Source organism: Elgaria multicarinata, chromosome 6 (genome assembly GCF_023053635.1).
Source record: "Elgaria multicarinata webbii isolate HBS135686 ecotype San Diego chromosome 6, rElgMul1.1.pri, whole genome shotgun sequence".
NCBI lineage: Eukaryota > Metazoa > Chordata > Lepidosauria > Squamata > Anguidae > Elgaria > Elgaria multicarinata.
Window position 1 is genome coordinate 102,542,935 of NC_086176.1, and position 18,159 is coordinate 102,561,093.

The 18,159-nt window shown below is 44.7% G+C and overlaps 1 long non-coding RNA gene across 1 annotated transcript; it reads right to left on the bottom strand.

The window, feature by feature from the left end:
• Window positions 1-699: 699 nt before the first annotated feature.
• Window positions 700-6,020, bottom strand: LOC134400364 (uncharacterized). Its single transcript, XR_010025577.1, has 3 exons — window positions 5,846-6,020; window positions 2,632-2,708; window positions 700-1,866 (listed from the first exon to the last, which is right to left on the bottom strand). It is a non-coding gene; the product is annotated as an uncharacterized LOC134400364 (long non-coding RNA).
• Window positions 6,021-18,159: the final 12,139 nt, after the last annotated feature.

Below are 18,159 nucleotides of genomic sequence, written 5' to 3' on the forward strand. Positions count from 1 at the left end.
ACAGAAGTTCGTGGATCCTTTGGATGACATCAGCAACCTTCTGCATGTCTCCCTCGCCTTCCCCTGGTGATTTCATTTAAACAACAACAACGATATCCAGATTCTGCTGAAATATCTTGGGATTTCCTACCGTGTACAGGGGAAGTTTCACTACAAATCTCCCACTAGAGGGTGCTGTCCTATTCAAGGCTATGAGCAGCTCTAGGAGGAGAACTTTTCCATTATAGACCACTTGGTCATCCCTCTCCAGCCATGTAATGCAGGCCCATTACGATTGCTCAGGAAACAGGAAGCAAAGCCCTGGAAGGAAACACAATTTCCTCTTAATCTAAAGAAGCCCTGGGATATGATAACTCTGTCTGTTTCGGAGGACTCCATTTCTGGATCCTTGTGCCAGAAGAAGGGAAGCAGTTTTGCTGAATCCATGCTAAACCCTGAAAGAACATTGATGTTTTGATGTTTGATGACTAGAATTGGCCTGTAGCAAGAACACTGAGTTGGGACTTAGTGTAAGTACCAAATAAAACAGAGTACATGATGTGTTTCCACTGGGCCTGTTTACTGTCACAATGTTTTATCTTGTTTTTATAATACGTTCTGATTAGCCCACCTTTTCTTTCAATATCCCTTCCCAGGTTTCAGAATGCTAGGCACACGTTGGAAGGCTGTCATTGCACCATTAAAAAAAATATCCTGTGAAAAATGAATGTGTAAGATGGACATCAAATATGGTGTTACCTTATGTCCTTAACTTCTGCCCTTAATCGGTATTGCCATTTCTCATAAAACCTCTTTAATCCACTCCTGTCTTTTTGATACTTGCGTTAATCCTACTACTAAAGCACTCCGAAATATCACTTTCCCTCACCACCTGATCTCCCTCCCCGACTCCCTTTTCCTCGTGTGTTGTTGGTACCGTGTTGTATCTTGATTTATGTACAATCAAGTTAATGTAGATTATTTTGATTTATATACACCTAGTTAATGTAGGTGGTCTGAAATAATAATAATAATAATAATAGCAACAACAATAATGTAATATTATTATTAAGGTGAAATGGAGCTTTTATCACCTGTTCTCTCCTTGGCAAGCTGCAACGAAATGTTGCAGTGTATCCCCATTGATTAATAGGAATGTGCTAGCCAGCTATGCCTTCCTCTAGGGTACCATACTCTGTAAGGAGCTCAAGCAGGCCAACCTACTCTCCCCTGATTTTCCATTTTTCCTTTCTAATCTGCACCCAACATTCTAGATCTCCTTGTGCCCACCGAGCATGCTCAATACTCATTGGGCTGGACTTTGTTTGTTTGTTAGAGGTTTGGCTTCCTTTTCAGTTCTACCCAGTCTGGATGTATATGTGTGTTTTAGATCTGTTATACCAGTGCAAACCTTGGGTTTCCCCGGGCATGCTGATATCTGCCACTTCTTTGCCAATTTTGGTTCCATTTTTGTTGGCACAGGAGAACAGAGTTTCCTATTAGAGGGAGGGATTTCATAAGCATCCCTAGACAGTTCTGGAGCTCTGGATGCACCAATGGTTCTGACACAGTATAAAGGCAGTTTCTAATGACAATTATTTATAGCAAGAGCCCCAAGCTCTGTAATATAATATATGCTTTTCATACGTAAGGTCCAAAATTCAGTCCTGGAATCTGAATTTAAAGGATTCCAAATAGAAGAATTGGGAAAGACTCCTGCCTGAAATAACAATATAGAGCTAGATGAATCAATATCTTACAGAGCTTCTTCAGACGAGCATTTTATTGCGTGGTCGCAACTGGCCACTCATGGATCTTCGCGGGTCATTTTGACAGCAACGCAGCAATCCTCCTTTGCATCTCCCGCTTCTTCTGTTGTTTTTTGCGCTACAAAATAAGACCCAGAAAATCTGTTTTTCTTAGCTCTGACGAATTGCCATCATTTCCTGCTGTGTGCAGGAGAAGCTGTGCAGTAAAAACACCCACTGAATGGGCCACGTGGTCACTACTTGCTTCCCCGTGTGAAGAAAGAGGAACTGGCTCATCCCTGTCGTGGGAGAGAAGCAGGAGGCAAAGCAATGGTAGGGAGACACGATTCCCCTCTCCCACGTGTCTGTAAACACTCACAGTGTACCAACCCAATCAAGTTGCTCTGCAAATGACCTGTTGATCCACTGCCTGCACTCTTCAGCAGGCATGGGCAGTATTGGCCCTGGGCACATGTGTGACCCCCACCCCCCCACACACATCCAATTTAGCATCTCTTCCACCCAATTCAATGGCACAATGGCAGCAGGACTGAAGTCCTCATAGGGGCCTAGGGAGCAGAGTTGAAAGGAGAACAGGCATTCTCCCAATTTTGGACAGGTAGAAAGGGTGTCACAGTTGTCTTGTAGCATGGAGATTTTTGCACAGAGTGGCCCCAAACTAACACAGAGGTGCAGTGTGAGCCTAAGGCCCTCCCAGGCTTCCATCTGGGTCTCTTCTTGGTCGACGTTGACCACGAAGAGGCCCAGATGGATGCCCGGAAGGGCCTTAAAGTGTGCATTTCCCTGGACAAAAAGGTAAAAAAACAGGATTTTCCCTCAGACCCGGTTTGGCCCTCTGTTTTCTGGACATGTCCAGGCCAAACTGGATGTATGGTCACCTTACCTAAGCATGTTTCGTGAGAAGTAAGTCCTGCTGAATTCAATTCACCCTTGTACATCTATATTGAGGGGATGGGGAACCTGCAAAATACACATATTTTTTCCGTCAATGGCCACATTTCCCCAGGGGCAATCTGTCAAGTGGTTTGCACATTCCTAGTGCTAAGGCAGAGTTATTGCTGCCACCGTGGTGTGTTGCAGCAGTCCTTGGAGCATGGCTCCAAATCTGCAAGCTACTCCAGCTGTGTTGGGCATGCACAATTCTGCTTTCAGCCCTGTAGCCTGAGTCCGAAGGAATCTCAGAAAGCAAGTTTGAAAATATATGGGCTGTAGTAGCCAAGGCAGATACTCTCTGGAAATTGCTTGGTAAGAGATCTTTATTTGCATACAAACAAGGGTAACATTCCTTCCTCCAAAGGGCAATGGGATATAAATACAGTGAGCAAGCAGCACATTCTGAAACAATATGTCATCCAATTATGGGTGAATTGCTTTCTCGGGTAGCTACTCTGCATTTTAACTTGGGAGAAAGTGGCAGTAACTTTAAACAGAAATTATGTTCTCCCATAGACCTCGAATACTAATAGGGCTGTGTCTGGCTAACAAGCCATTCAGCAGAGATTCAAGCACAAATCTACTTTAATGGGTTAAGTGCATCTTTATAAGTTTAACACTATTGGAATCACTGGATACAAAATAGGCAGGCCAAGAGATATAATGTTAGCAAACTGGATGAAAGCTTCTACAAAATTACATTAAGAGAATAAATTACATCCATGCCCAGTAAATTCAGTATAATGTAACGAGTGAGTTAATACTAAAAATCATTTCTTTTCCCTCTCACTAAGCATATAGCAAAAGGAATACTTAAAAGAGCTAAAGGATTCAGGTCATTCTCAGTACCTTTTGGAACTAGTGGCTCAATGGCCAGATCTACACCAAGCAGGATATAACACTTTGAAAACAATTTGAAAACTGTATGAATTCCTTCAGACGAGCATTTTATTGCATGCTCATTACTGGGCACTCACAGATTTTTGCAGGTCCCTCTCACAACGTCGTCTGCCTCCTGCCCCTTCTGGCCTTCTTCACACGACAAAAAAACACCGCGGTAAGTCCAGCTTATTTTTAAAGGTGGATGTCGCCGCTATCTCCTGCTATGGGCAGGAGAAGCAGTGGGATCAAAATAGCTCACTGAATGGGCCTCATGCAGATTGTTTACTTCCTCTTCCAAAAGAGGAAGTAATGCGGAACAAACACACGGGCAGAGAAGCGATGGCAAGCAAACACAATTTCCCCCTGTGTGGTGACGCTCTTAATGGAGTGTGTCCTAGGGCCCAACAGTTGTCAATACCGTTATAAACTGTTTTAAAGCAGTAGTGTAGATCCTGCCAATGTTGCAGCTAGGGTTATACCTTGGGGTCAAAGTCCAGCCTTCTCATGATCACCCCAAAAATGACAGGGGATGGGGACATTGGCAAACAGGCTCAGCATTATTCCCTGGGCTACCAGGGGCATGCTGGGGCCCACTGGGGGCTAACACCAGTCATGCAACAACCTTTCCTCTGTGTATAAAATGGAAGCATTAAAGCTGACTGGCATTCAAAGTGCAGGGCATTTGCTAGAATATATTCTTGTTCTTTTTCCTCCTGCTTCTCTCACTATTTCCCCTTTCCTTGTGGGAGCGAAGACAGATAACCTTTTAATAGTAATCTGAATTTCAAATAGAGAGAAATCCACTCCTAGTATGTCCCAATATTTGTGAAAGGTTTTAAACAAAGTAGCTTTTGAAGTGCCCCATTATTGGTCTGGTGTCTAAGTGCGTACTCCGGAGTGCTCAGAGAGAAGTAATATTAAACAGAATGAAAAGGTCAGAAAATTATAGGAAATTCCTTTTTAAACTAAATATGCCTGGCGTACCAAATTCCCAGTAGACACCATGTAGAAGTTTTAAAAGCCAGCAACATTTGGGCAGCTTGACAGGTTGAAACTGAACACAAATAAACGCTCGCGGAAAATGTCTGACATACAGAGAACACCATGGATTGGGATTTAGATTAATTAACACCTTACTCCACAAGAAGGTCTCATTAGCTCTCCTGTCAACATGAACAAGGTCAGCAGATTGTGCCTTTTACAACACAAAGAAGTTCTTACTCCATAAAGTAAGTTGGCACCAACAAAACAAAAAAAGGGGGGGGAGCTTTTACATGACCTTATGGGTTTTTCCTTTTCTTTTTAATTTAGCCTTTGGTTTCTGTCCTCAAATATCTTTTTCTTTGTTCTCTCATTCAGCACTGCCTCTTATTCCACCTCAGACAGAAAGAATAATGTTTGAGTTTATTGCCATGAACATAAATGCCCCACTAAGAATATAATAGAAGCCCTTCTCCAGTCCTCAGCAGGAAAAGGCATTGTTGCCACCACCTTGCAGGTGCTTGACAGTGCAATCTTCTTCATGTCTACTCGGAAGTAAGCCCCTCTGACTCCGATGGGAGTTACTCAGTGGAGGCTGGTGAATCTGCTCTGAGTTTTAGTCAGAACTATAAAAGAGCTAACCAGGGTGCATTCAACCCTTAGCTTTTTTTAGTGTTCTGACTAGGGCTGAGCACCCACCCACCCTATCTGCCTCAAAGGCTGGTTCGGAGCCCCTGAAGCAGCCCCAGTTTGGCTCAGGGGTGCTTCGGGGGTTGCCCAACTTGCCTCGGCGCCAAAGCCAATGTGAAATTCAGGCCCTCCGAGACGACTCAGACTTTTTCGGCAAGGGACCTGCCGAGGGCCAGCTCCAAAGCACTGAGGCAGCCCAAAGCTTCAGAGCCAATTGGCTTCGGCTTCAGGCTGCCTTGGCCTTTGCCAGAACTGCCTCGGAACCGAGCTCAGCTCAGATTGGGAGCCTCGTCCGAGGCGGAACACAGCCCTAGTTCTGAGTAAAACTCAGAGTGGATTCACCGCACTACTGACATCAGACCCACCAGCCTCTATTGGAGTGACTCCCAGGTAAGTGTGTATGTTAAAAATGGTGGTCTTAATTTTCTGTTGTGTTACATGACCGATTGCATTACTGGAGGTCATTTTGTCCTCCCCACTTCCAATTTTTCTCAGTTCTGCCCTGCAATTCAAATGTATGTCATAATTTCCCACATTTGTCATTCTGTTATCTTTGGGAGTCCCTGCTGTGAACAAGCAGCAGCATCGGATATTGTAGTTTTTGTCCTTACCTTATTTCCATGCATTTCCTCCTTCTTGTAAGAGTGTTGGGGTGTTTCTATACAAAGTCTTATATTGCTTAAGAAGCAGCTGAGAGATTGCTTCTCAGATCCTGTGTGCCCACTGGTAGACCTTGGAGGTCTTACTTGGAGGCAGTGAGCAGCATCAGCAATACTCCATGCAAGATTGCTGGGGCTAGCTGCCATTTTAAGCTTCTCGCTCTTGTCGTGACTTGCAATCTATCAATTATGAGGCTTTTTCCCAGTCTCTAGCCTCCTCCCTTCCTTCTGTCTGTTCGGCTGTCTCCTTGGACTCAGCTGTCTCCTTCTTTAATTCCTCCTTATCTTCAACTCTTGATAATCTTGCTCCATCTACAACTCGGATAGCTCGCCCTTCTCAACCCCAACCGTGGCTCACCTCTTCCCTCCGCTACCTTCGCTCTTGTTCCCGGGCAGCTGAACGCCTTTGGCGTAAGACCAGGGACCGGGCAGACTTTGTCCATTACAAATTTGTACTCTCCTCTTTCTCTTCTGCCATCTCACTGGCCAAACAGCAGTACTACTCAACGCTGATCCAGTCAAATGCTAGGCATCCTCAGCGGCTCTTTGCGTCCTTCAATTCTCTTCTGAAGCCTAATCCGCCATCTCTCCCCGCCTCTCTGTCTGCTAATAACTTTGCCTCTTTTTTCAATGCTAAAATCCAAACTATCCGCTCTGATCTGGCCAGCTCTGCTCCTCTTCCAGTTCCTGTTCCTCATCTGTCAGCTCCTCCTGCAAATTTCTCTGCGTTTCCTTCGGTCTCTGCGGATGAACTGTCTACAATACTGCGCTCTTCGAAGCCTTCCACTTGTTCTCGTGATCCGATTCCTTCTCGCGTCTTTATTAATCTTATTCCTGCTATCCTCCCTTCCTTGCTACATATTATTAATCTTTCTCTGTCCTCTGGTTCATTTCCTTCTGCTTTTAAACATGCTACAGTCTCTCCCATTCTCAAGAAACCTACTCTTGATAGGCTATCTCTATCTAACTACCGACCTGTCTCTTTGTTGCCGTTTGTTTCAAAGATCCTGGAGCGTGCGGTCTACTCTCGCTGTCTTGACTTTCTTTCTAGTAACTCTGCTTTGGATCCATTTCAATCTGGATTCCGTCCTCTGCATTCCACCGAAACAGCCCTTACTAAGATCACCAATGATCTCCTTACTGCCAAGTCTAAAGGCCATTATTCCGTTCTTATTCTCCTTGATCTAACTGCAGCCTTTGACACGGTTGATCATGATCTTCTCTTAGATTCCCTTCATGACCTTGGATTTTGTGGCTCTGTCTATAACTGGTTTGCCTCCTATCTAGCGGGTCGCTCTTTCAGCGTGTTGGCTAATGGCAGCTCGTCTTCCTCCTTTCCCCTTTCAGTAGGGGTTCCGCAAGGCTCGGTGCTTGGCCCGTTGTTGTTTTCCTTATACATGTTGCCCTTGGGCAAGCTTATTCAATCTCATGGCCTCCAATATCATCTGTACGCCGATGATACACAACTATATCTGTCATCTCCGGAACTTTCTCCTGATGTTCACGATCGTATCTCGGCATGTCTTTCAGATATCTCAGCTTGGCTGCTTCATCGTCGCTTGAAACTTAACATGGCAAAGACTGAATTGCTTGTTTTTCCTCCTAAACCTTCTCCTCATCTCTCATTCTCTCTTACTGTCAATGATGTTACGCTTACTCCGGTCAAGGAAGCTCGTAGCCTTGGCTTTATCTTCGACTCCTCGCTCTCCTTTATTCCTCATATTGAGGCAGTAGCTAAATCTTGTCGATTTTTCCTGTATAATATTGCCAGGATTCGATCATTTTTGTCTGTCTCTTCTGCCAAGACGCTTGTTCATGCGCTGGTTATTTCACGGTTGGACTACTGCAACCTTCTTCTCTCTGGCCTTCCTTCTTCTCACATCAGTCCGTTGGTTTCTGTTCACCACTCTGCCGCAAAGATCATCTTCTTGGCTCGCCGCTCTGACCATGTTACTCCGCTTCTGAAATCTCTTCATTGGCTTCCAGTTCACTTCAGAATCCAATATAAACTTCTCCTGTTAACCTTCAAAGCTTTTCACGGTCTAGCTCCTTCCTATCTCTCCTCTCTCATCTCACACTATTGCCCCGCTCGTGCTCTTCGCTCCTCTGATGCCATGTTTCTCGCCTGCCCAAGGGCCTCTACTTCCCTTGCTCGGCTTCGTCCATTTTCGTCTGCTGCCCCTTACGCCTGGAACGCTCTTCCAGAACATTTGAGAACTACAAGTTCAACCACAGCTTTTAAAGCACAACTAAAAACTTTTCTTTTTCCTAAAGCTTTTAAAACTTGATGTTGTGCAGACTTCTACTGTTACTTTCTACTGTTAGTTTTTCCCTACCCAGTGCCTGCTTACCCTACCCTGTACCTGTTTGCATTCTCTTCCCCTCCTTATTGTTTTACTATGATTTTATTAGATTGTAAGCCTATGCGGCAGGGTCTTGCTATTTACTGTTTTACTCTGTACAGCACCATGTACATTGATGGTGCTATATAAATAAATAATAATAATAATAATAATAATAATAATGTCCCACAATGCTCCTGAGGTAGCATCACGCTGGGATTTCATTTGCAGTCCACTGCTATGACATCTCACTGGGCTGCCTGCCCCCTCCTCCTCCAGCAGCAGCACGTGGTCCTGTGTCAGAGACCATGTCCAAAGTTCACAGATGATTACTGATGTTTTGCAAAGGGTTTGCCAGTTGACACAGAGATCTGCCTTTGGCAGTGAGGCCCCAGAAATCCAGCATGGATGTGGGACTGAATGCTCAGTCTTTTGAATCAGAGGCCTGATCCTGCTGTTGACACCTGCTGATGTTAAGGTTGGGTGAACTTTTTTGTTTTGTTTTGTTCAGTTTTGATAAGAATTTACTAAAATTCACCAAGTTCTCCATATTTGGGACAAAAAGAACTTGAGTTTTTTTTTTTTTTTTTAAAATGAATATGGGAGAAACTGAGGACATTTCTATACATCGCTGCTTTGCGGCCTGATTGCCCCCCACCCCAAACCTTGCAGAATTACTGCTGCAAAGCAGCATTGATATCTCCAAATAGCAGGGCTAAGCACAGACTAATCGCAGCACTGTAGTCAGAAGGTGGGAGTGGGCATCAGACCAGAAACTGTAACCTGCCCCCCTTTTTTGGACTTTTGGGCATTCTATGCTACTTTGAAAGTCTTTAGCAGTGTGTCTGTGTTGCTACTGTTCATTGAATTGATGCTTTAGACATCACAACTGCCCTTATTTTTGTTCCCCAGACTGTAATACAGCCATAGCGGCTGTTACTTGCGTTGTCCAGCCCGCCCCTTGCCTTGCATTCCTGCCCCTAACTCGCACTGGGAACTCACCCTAGCTACACCCACTTTCCTAGTCTGAAGTGAAGCCACCATTGACAGACAGTGTAAACAACATGGTAACATCGGGGCAATTGAAAAAGTTGCAGTAAAACAGTATTGAAAAAAACACACCACACAGTTTCAGGGGGCGAAAGGCCAACGTGGCTGCGAATTTGTGACTGAGTCATATAAACAATGCAGCATCACTGCACAGCTATGAAGGGGTAAATAGGCCATACACATACATACATACATACACACACACACACACACACACACACACACACACACGAACACACCAAAAAAGTGACGGATTTGTCCATCCGGGCAAAGGGTTTGAGTGCTTAGCTCTTTAACGTTTGGGTTTGACTCCCTGTGTATTCAACCGTGTTAGTGCTGCATTCAGGTGGCCACCTCTTTCTTCTGACAGACTCCTCACCTTTAAAAGCTACCTGGCAGGCAGGCTCAAAATGGTCCACCATGCTGGGAATAGCCTATTGAATTTGGCTTGTCCAGATGGTGGAGAATTCGGTTTCGTTTTTGATCAGAATTTACCAAAATTTGCAAAGTTCTGTCTAGCTCCTTCCTATCTCTCCTCTCTCATGTCACACTATTGCCCCGCTCGTGCTCTTCGCTCCTCTGATGCCATGTTTCTCGCCTGCCCAAGGGTCTCTACTTCCCTTGCTCGGCTTCATCCATTTTCTTCTGCTGCCCCTTATGCCTGGATCGCTCTTCCAGAACATTTGAGAACTACAAGTTCAATCGCAGCTTTTAAAGCTCAGCTAAAAACTTTTCTTTTTCCTAAAGCTTTTAAAACTTGATTTTGTTCTGACTTTATACTGTTAGTTTTACCCTACCCTGTGCCTGTTTGCATTCTCTTCCCCTCCTTATTGTTTTATTATGATTTTATTAGAATGTAAGCCTATGCGGCAGGGTCTTGCTATTTACTGTTTTACTCTGTACAGCACCATGTACATTGATGGTGCTATATAAATAAATAAATAAATTAATAATAATAATAATAATAATAATAATAATAATAATAATAATAAATTGCATGTGGGAGAAAATGCAACTGACACATTTCCCAGCCTGTAGCTGAAGTTTTCTTGCCTGTGTTTATGATTTCATCCTGCCAGAGATACCTAATAACTAATCAATATGCCAGTGTTCACTCAGCAAGAAGAAGGAAATAGCATGGGCACTTACACAGAGAGATTTCTGATCAGATATTATTGATGAAGAGCGCTCATCTAGTTCTGGTTCTACACTCTTGACTATTGCTGTAAAAATTGAAGTGTGATTATGTACTGTATTATGCATGCCAAAGGCACAAATCCATTTGCTTAAAACAACAGTCCACAAGGGTGACTTTGACCTGTTTTGGGGAAAGAAAACTAACCACTAAAAAGTAACTACCGCACCTGCTCTTTAAAATGCACTTCAATTAAACAATTTAAGCTGCAATCTTATACACAGTTTTCCTGGGAGTAAGTCCCACTGAATTCAATGGGGCACCCTTCTGAGTAGACATGCATAGAATTGCACTATGCAATATCAAGGATATTCAAGATTAAGTTTTTGGGTTTGTTTTTTTTAAGATTGCTGAAAATCTTACCTGACAAAAACGAAAACTGAGAATAATTTGGGATAGAGCAACATATTGCTCAGGGATGGATTCATAGGGCCCAGATCTCAGCTTCCCATTCAGAAGTTCCCAATTCAGGTGTTCTATACCTGAATTGAGCAAACATTTGAGGAGAAGGCGCATTCCAGCCCCACCCCTCTCCATCACATGTCTGAAGGGGAAAGCCTCCTGTATCTGTGCAGACTCCCTACATGAATCAGAAAATCTGCATCCTTGCTCATGTGGAGAGCCCCCACGAATACATGCGTGACCGTCGCCCTCCATGAATACTGGCTGACAGAAGACCCCAGAGGGCTCAGGGCTCCATCTCCTGATGCATTTAGAATGCCTGAAGAGGGCTCCTTGGGATCAAGTGCTTAGAGCTGTGCAGCCTGCAGAATATTGATAAGATTGGGCAGAGATCCTGCTGTATTCTGGCTCCGGAATGGGATGGAAATTAGGGGGTAGAATGGGTTGAACTATTCCCAATAAGTGGCACACTACATTTTTAATGCTTCCATTAAAAACAACAACTCCCTGTAGTTAGAAAACCAGCACAGCCCTGGCAGTGAGATTCTGAGATTCCCCAGAAGGCCCCGCCCCTTCCTCTGGTTCCACCCCCATTCCCCCTGCCACCAATCATCCCGGCTTTTGTGCTGTTTTTTGCTCATTCCAAAAGGTTGAAATGCCAATCCTAACATTTAGTTGCTAGTAGTAAGCGCTTCAAGCTAAAACTTGTATTTTTGATGTCACCCATCTTTGGAATGTGTCCCCAGACAGCTTCTCCCAAAGGGAACTCAGCACCCCTGTTTCATGTAGACCCACTTCAAAAATGGCCTCCCATCTGAAGCGGTATAGCCAATTCTCCCATCTATCTCATTCGGTTGCATGAGATCCGCATTCTGCTTTCTTCTGCATGGATAGGTTGCATATCGGTGCAGCTGCCACCGCTCACCAACCAGTGGTTTTGAGCTGGGGTGAGCACAGCATCTGCCTCCTGGCCATGTAATCTCACCTGGCTTGGCTAACTGAGCACAGCATAAGCACACTTCCAAACCTGGCTTGCAGATGTACGTGTTCCGAATTGTTAAGAGTGCAGAGGGGCAAAATTGGTGCGAAAGGGGCAGATTCACATGTCACAACTGTATTGCTGCCAATTTCCTATAAAATGGGTAGGGGGAAGTTTAAAATTCAACATGAGCAGATGCTTCCCTTCCCAGCAAAACTTTCTCCTCAGTAATTTTTTCTTCTCCCAGCAGAGATCCAGACCTGTTGAAATAACTTCTACTGCAGTAGGGTGGGGAATGGCTGGGGAGAAGCAGATTTAGGACAAAAAGACTGGAGGGGGAAAGGTTTTGCATTCCTTCTTGTCACATTGATATTACTCTCTGTGTTCCCCACCTCACTTTACAGTAAATTGGCACACACAAACCACATTCTGACGCACGTGCCAACTATTATAATGTCTCATTCACCTCTGTAATGCACCAAAGCTGACTTGTTGCATTTTTTCTGCACAATAGCCATCTTTGTTTTACCGTTACACGTGTAGAAAAAGTAACAGGACAGCAAGAACATATCCGTCCAGATAGTGAGATGAGGTTAATTGACTCCAGAATTGCATTGCAAATGAGAACTGGATCTCGGAAGGCATTTCAACCTTCTGCCCTTCGGTGCTTGAAACTAGACCTGTTCGCCTACCGACAAGCGTCCATTTCTCGATCCGGAGGAAATATTTACACAGGTTATTCTCATCAATGTTCAATGGAGAGCTGATCTCACCTCTACTCAAGTCAAACAAGCCTCTGGAGTCTTAATTAAAAGTTTCAGCTTTCAGGTGCTGAGTCATACTCCAAAGAATACAAGAAGATGGCATGTGGGTTTCATGGATGGAGGGAAGGAAGAAGCACAGCAGAGAGATGATTCTGGATGCCAGGCTTGATTTGAAACTCTTTAGCCATAGACCCACAAATAAAATATAGGGTTTCTTGAGAAGCCTAGCTTTCGAATGTACACACACACACACATGCGCATCCGTATGTATGAGTATATGTAACATTGAGTGCAGGATTTCATGGGTTCAGTCCAGAAAAGAGTTAGTGCGAAAAGAAGGAAACCCTGTAGGGGAGTAAAAAATAAGCCAAAGGCAAGGGCGGGGCCAAGGAATCTTCTGCAATAATATTATTAGCAAAAGGTTTATTAAAGTGCTAGGTGCCTACGTGTTTCGAATGCGGTTGCGTTCTTCCTCAGGGCTTTATAAAGTTTATAGCTTTTGCAGACAACTGCACTAACGTTATAAAGCCCTGAGGAAGAACACAACCGCGTTCAAAACACGTAGGCACCTGGTATTTTAATAAACCTTTTGCTAATAATATTATTGCGGAAGATTCCTTGGTTCCGCCCTTGCCTTTGGCTTATTTTTTTACTCCAGAAAACTCCTAACTCCTAAGTTAGGAGTTACTCCTAACTCCTGTGTGTGCACTCTATACTAGGGTGACCAACTGTCAGGATTTCCCCAGATTTGTCCTGGTTTTTGTTCTTTCCATGGTGTCAGGGGGGATTTTCAATAATGTCCTGGAATGACACACCTTCCCCTTTAAGGCTGCCATTAGCATGGCAGGAGGGAATGACATGCTTTCTTGAGGCACATCATTCCCCCACCCCGAGCTCCAATTGAGGTCTTAAAGGTGAAAGTGGCTCATTCGTGGACATTATAGAAAAGGCCCCAATTGGAGTGGATGGTGGTGGTGCAGAATGAAATCCTTTCCCCTCCTCCACTCCAATCGGGTTCTTTAAGGTGGCGGGGGAATAACGTACTTTCTGTAGGACTCAGAAAGCTGCTTCCTCACACACACACTAGGTGTCCTCTTTTTTGGTTTCCCAAATATGGTCACCCTACTCTATTCTTAAAGGGGAAATCAAAATGTTACAGTATGGTTACTCCAATTTTCTGCAAAAATAATAATAATAATCCCTGCGTTCTGCAACCTTAATTATGCAAATCAAGGAGATTAGCATCCATTTTGCACAATTTACTCTGCTTTTGCTAGCCACAGGGGAGAAATTAAAAGTATTATTAGGTACTGGAGTGTCATGCCTCCCCCAGACTCCTCCTCATTAGAGGACGAAGGGGAAGGGGAAGCTCCAGCAGATCCAGGGGAAGGGACTAGCAGCAATGTATGACAAGACCCCTGACTTTCAGTGGGGCAAGCAAGACCTGGCTGAAGCCCCTCTAACAGAATCTGACAAGGATGAAGGGATCACAAGGCTCCTCCAACCCCAGCTCAGCACAGGCTCACGCAAGTGAGGGATCAGCGTCAGCAGGATGCCAGAGTACAGAAACTACAGGTCTATTTGCCGGCACCTGGTGTCAAGTTGTTAAAGGTCAAACGGTTCTGGAGCAGGGATGTTACTGGAAACAACATCGAGCTCTCCATGTGTTCGGACTCCCTAGTAAGCCTAGGACCCTTGAACTTCCCGCATCTAGAAGTCCTGCTCTGTGACTCCAGGACGGCGTTACTCAACTCTGCTGGCATCCTAGCCAGCTGAGGAATCCCAGTGTCAGTTTCTCCGTCTCGGCCTGCACACTTGATAAGGAGAGCCATACATCTCCGCTGTTAGCTGTCAAACGCTGACATAAAGCTCCAGCCTCTAGGACTCACACTAGAAATCTCAGCGGACAGTGGGAAGGCCAAACAGATGTTGGCCACACTTTCCCAAGTCGACCCACAACTTTAAGAAGTAGAGCCAGATGATGTGATTCATCCTTTCGTATGTGTTCAGAGCTGTGCACATAAGATTCCCGATAAAATTCAATTTTGCCTCTTTTGTGTAGCTACAAAAGCCCCCAGTGTGTTCTCAGGTGATGGTGCATAAGCGGGCCTTCTCAGTAGTGGCACCCACCCTCTGGAACGCTCTCCTATGTGTGATCAGACAGGCAGAAATTGTGGTAAGCTTTAAACACCTCTTGAAGACATAATCTGTTTACTCAGGCATTCCTAAACTTATAATCACACTGCCCTGTCCAACTGGTTTTTTAAAAACATTTTAATGTATTTATTACTCTATATTGTTTTAACATTGGTTTTTATATTGTTTTGTATCTGTTTTTATGTAAATCGCTTAGAGATCTTAGGACCGAGCACTTCTGCTGTCTTATTTCTTTCTACAAAAAAATCTGTCAAGGGGTAAAATATAGAATAGCTGCAGAATGCCATTTATTTATTTATTTATTGCATTTATATCCTGCCTTTTTTCCTCCAAGGAACCCAAGGTGGCGTACATAATCCTCCTCCAATCCATTTTATCCTCACAACAACAACAACAACCCTGTGAGGTAGGTTGGGCTGAGAGTCTTTGACTGGCCCAAAGTCACCCAATGGGTTTCCATGGCCAAAGCTGGGACTAGAACCCAGATCTCCCAACTCCCAGTCCAACAGTTTAGGCACTACACCACACTGGTAGTAATAGGAGACCTCTGTTTGGAAGAACCCCTAGTTCTTCAGAACAGCTCACATGGCATTCCTTTTTGTTTTCTATTTAGTCCACACCCACTTGATTTCAACACTTTAACAAGGGGCTTGTCTATACGCACCCCAAGCCCTGTGGTGGCTGTGAACCTGTGCTGCGTCAGTTATATGTCATGGCTGCAGATTCGCTGCCACCACAGGGCTTTCCCTTGAAACTCCAAAGAAAAAGCAGTTGGGGAGTTACTCTGAGTTTTTTTTCTCCAGTATGGCGTGTCTGCTATCTAGCCTTACTCTGGAGTCATGGCGGAGGCATGGCCAGGAGGACAGTGACCCCTGATTGGTTGCCATCTGCCAGAGCAGAGAACAGGGGATGGGCCCACAAATCAAGATTAGCCGCCACTAACCCGTGGCTACCCACCGTCTTTTAACTCATCACAGTGGCAACCCACTGTCTTATAGACAGCCCCAAGCAGTATAGGATTAGTTTAAATAAATAAATGAAAATGGCAAGTAATAGGGCTGAATTAGATGATATCCAGGAGATACATGAACAATCATCTCACAGTTGTTGTTTCCTTTTACTCAAAATTAGCCAATCTGTGAGTTGATTTCCTCTTTAGACAATGAGTGCTTCTAGACAGAAGGCTTCCAAAGGCATTGTGCAGCTATTCACTTCCCCATCCTAGGGTCCCTAGCCAGCATCTGAGGGAGCCGTGGGATATTTCAGATTCCTGGATCCAACATCAGCAACAACGCTCCAAGAATCCATGCTCGAAGCCCCTTTCCCCTCCTCCTCGCACCAAAAGCAACCCTGGAGAGGAGATAAAGGGGCATTTCTGTGGGCAGGGAGGAGAGGGGATGGAAGAGGGCGGCTTCTGAAGTATCCCCAGGCCTCTCCAGCCTCCTTCCCTTTCCCTCTGCAACATCCCAGCTAGATGGGTGGAAAAGCCCATCTAGCAAAAATGCAGAACGGGAAGACCACGGAGGCGAAGATCGCCTCTGCTGCTCCTCCTGCTCTGCATTGGTTGCTCATAAGCCTCCGCGTGTGGAGGCTTACGCGCATCGAGATGGGATTGCGCCTTCACAGATTTTGTATGGTAAGGAAATAGAAGAAGCCGTGGGGAAACATGGAGGGAGCTACAAGTGGAAGGTGACAACATCTGGACCCTCTGCAAAAGTCTGTGAATGAGGCAGGGTGATGGCATCATAAATGAAGTTCTCAGTGAAGCCAGAAGTGCGGCAGTGTGAGCGCAACTCCCAACCAACTTTATGGAAAGGGGTGTCTGTTCGGCCACAGTGGGATGAGCAGACTTCAACAAATCACTCCAATTATGTACATCTTCTAGATAAGCCTATAGATGTTAGGAAACTCACCTAGAGCAAAGAGATGGTTTTTTTTATGTTTGGGTGAAACTGGATTCTGCAGGTCATTTGTCATGGAACAACTATTAGGTAGATTCACAGTTGGCTACAGAATCGGACTGAAAGAGTACTTATCAATGGAACCTTCTCAAACTGGGGAGAGGCAACAAGTGGGGTACCGCAGGGCTCAGTCCTGGGCCCAGTGCTCTTCAACATTTTTATTAATGATTTGGACGAGGAGGTGCAGGGAACGCTGATCAAATTTGCAGATGACACAAAATTGGGTGGGATAGCTAATACCCTGGAAGACAGAAACAAACTTCAAAGTGATCTTGATAGGCTGGAGTGCTGGGCTGAAAACAACAGGATGAAATTTAATAGGGATAAATGCCAAGTTCTACATTTAGTAACCAAAGGCACAGTTACAAGATGGGGGATACTTGGCTCAGCAATACTACAAACAAGAAGGATCTTGGAATTGTTGAAGATCGCAAGCTGAATATGAGCCAACAGTGCGATATGGCTGTAAGAAAGGCCAATGCTATTTTGGGCTGCATTAATAGAAGTATAGCTTCCAAATCACGTGAGGTACTGGTTCCTCTCTATTCGGCCCTGGTTAGGCCTCATCTAGAGTATTGCGTCCAGTTCTGGGCTCCACAATTCAAGAAGGACGCAGACAAGCTGGAGCGTGCTCAGAGGAGGGCAACCAGGATGATCAGGGGTCTGGAAACAAAGCCCTATGAAGAGAGACTGAAAGAACTGGGCATGTTTAGCTTGGAGAAGAGAAGATTGAGGGGAGACATGATAGCACTCTTCAAATACTTAAAAGGTTGTCACACAGAGGAGGGCCAGGATCTCTTCTCGATCCTCCCAGAGTGCAGGACACGGAATAATGGACTCAAGTTAAAGGAAGCCAGATTCCAGCTGGACATCAGAAGAAACTTCCTGACTGTTAGAGCAGTGCGACAATGGAATCAGTTACCTAGGGAGGTTGTGGGCTCTCCCACACTAGAGGCCTTCAAGAGGCAGCTGGACAATCATCTGTCAGGGATGCTTTAGGGTGGATTCCTGCATTGAGCAGGGGGTTGGACTTGATGGCCTTGTAGGCCCCTTCCAACTCTGCTATTCTATGATTCTATGATTCTATTCCTTTTCTATCCAGGAGAGATTTGAAAAGATGAACAGCCAAGTTTTAGGTGACTTGAACTTCAGAGTGGCACCGAACAGAACTTTTAGTGGAGCCAAATTATTCTGCCTTTAGCTAGAGACAGCAAATAGATTCCAGCTAAGAAAAGCATTGCATTCTCTGGAATAGTTTATATATGTATAAATATATTATAATAGGATTTCCCCCCCAAAAGGAGGCATATAATATAGGACACTTTCAGAAGCAGGGGTAAACAGAGAACCTCTTCCTTCATCAAAAAGCAGAAAGTAATTATAGTGGGTTATTCATGCAATCATTCACTGAATGAC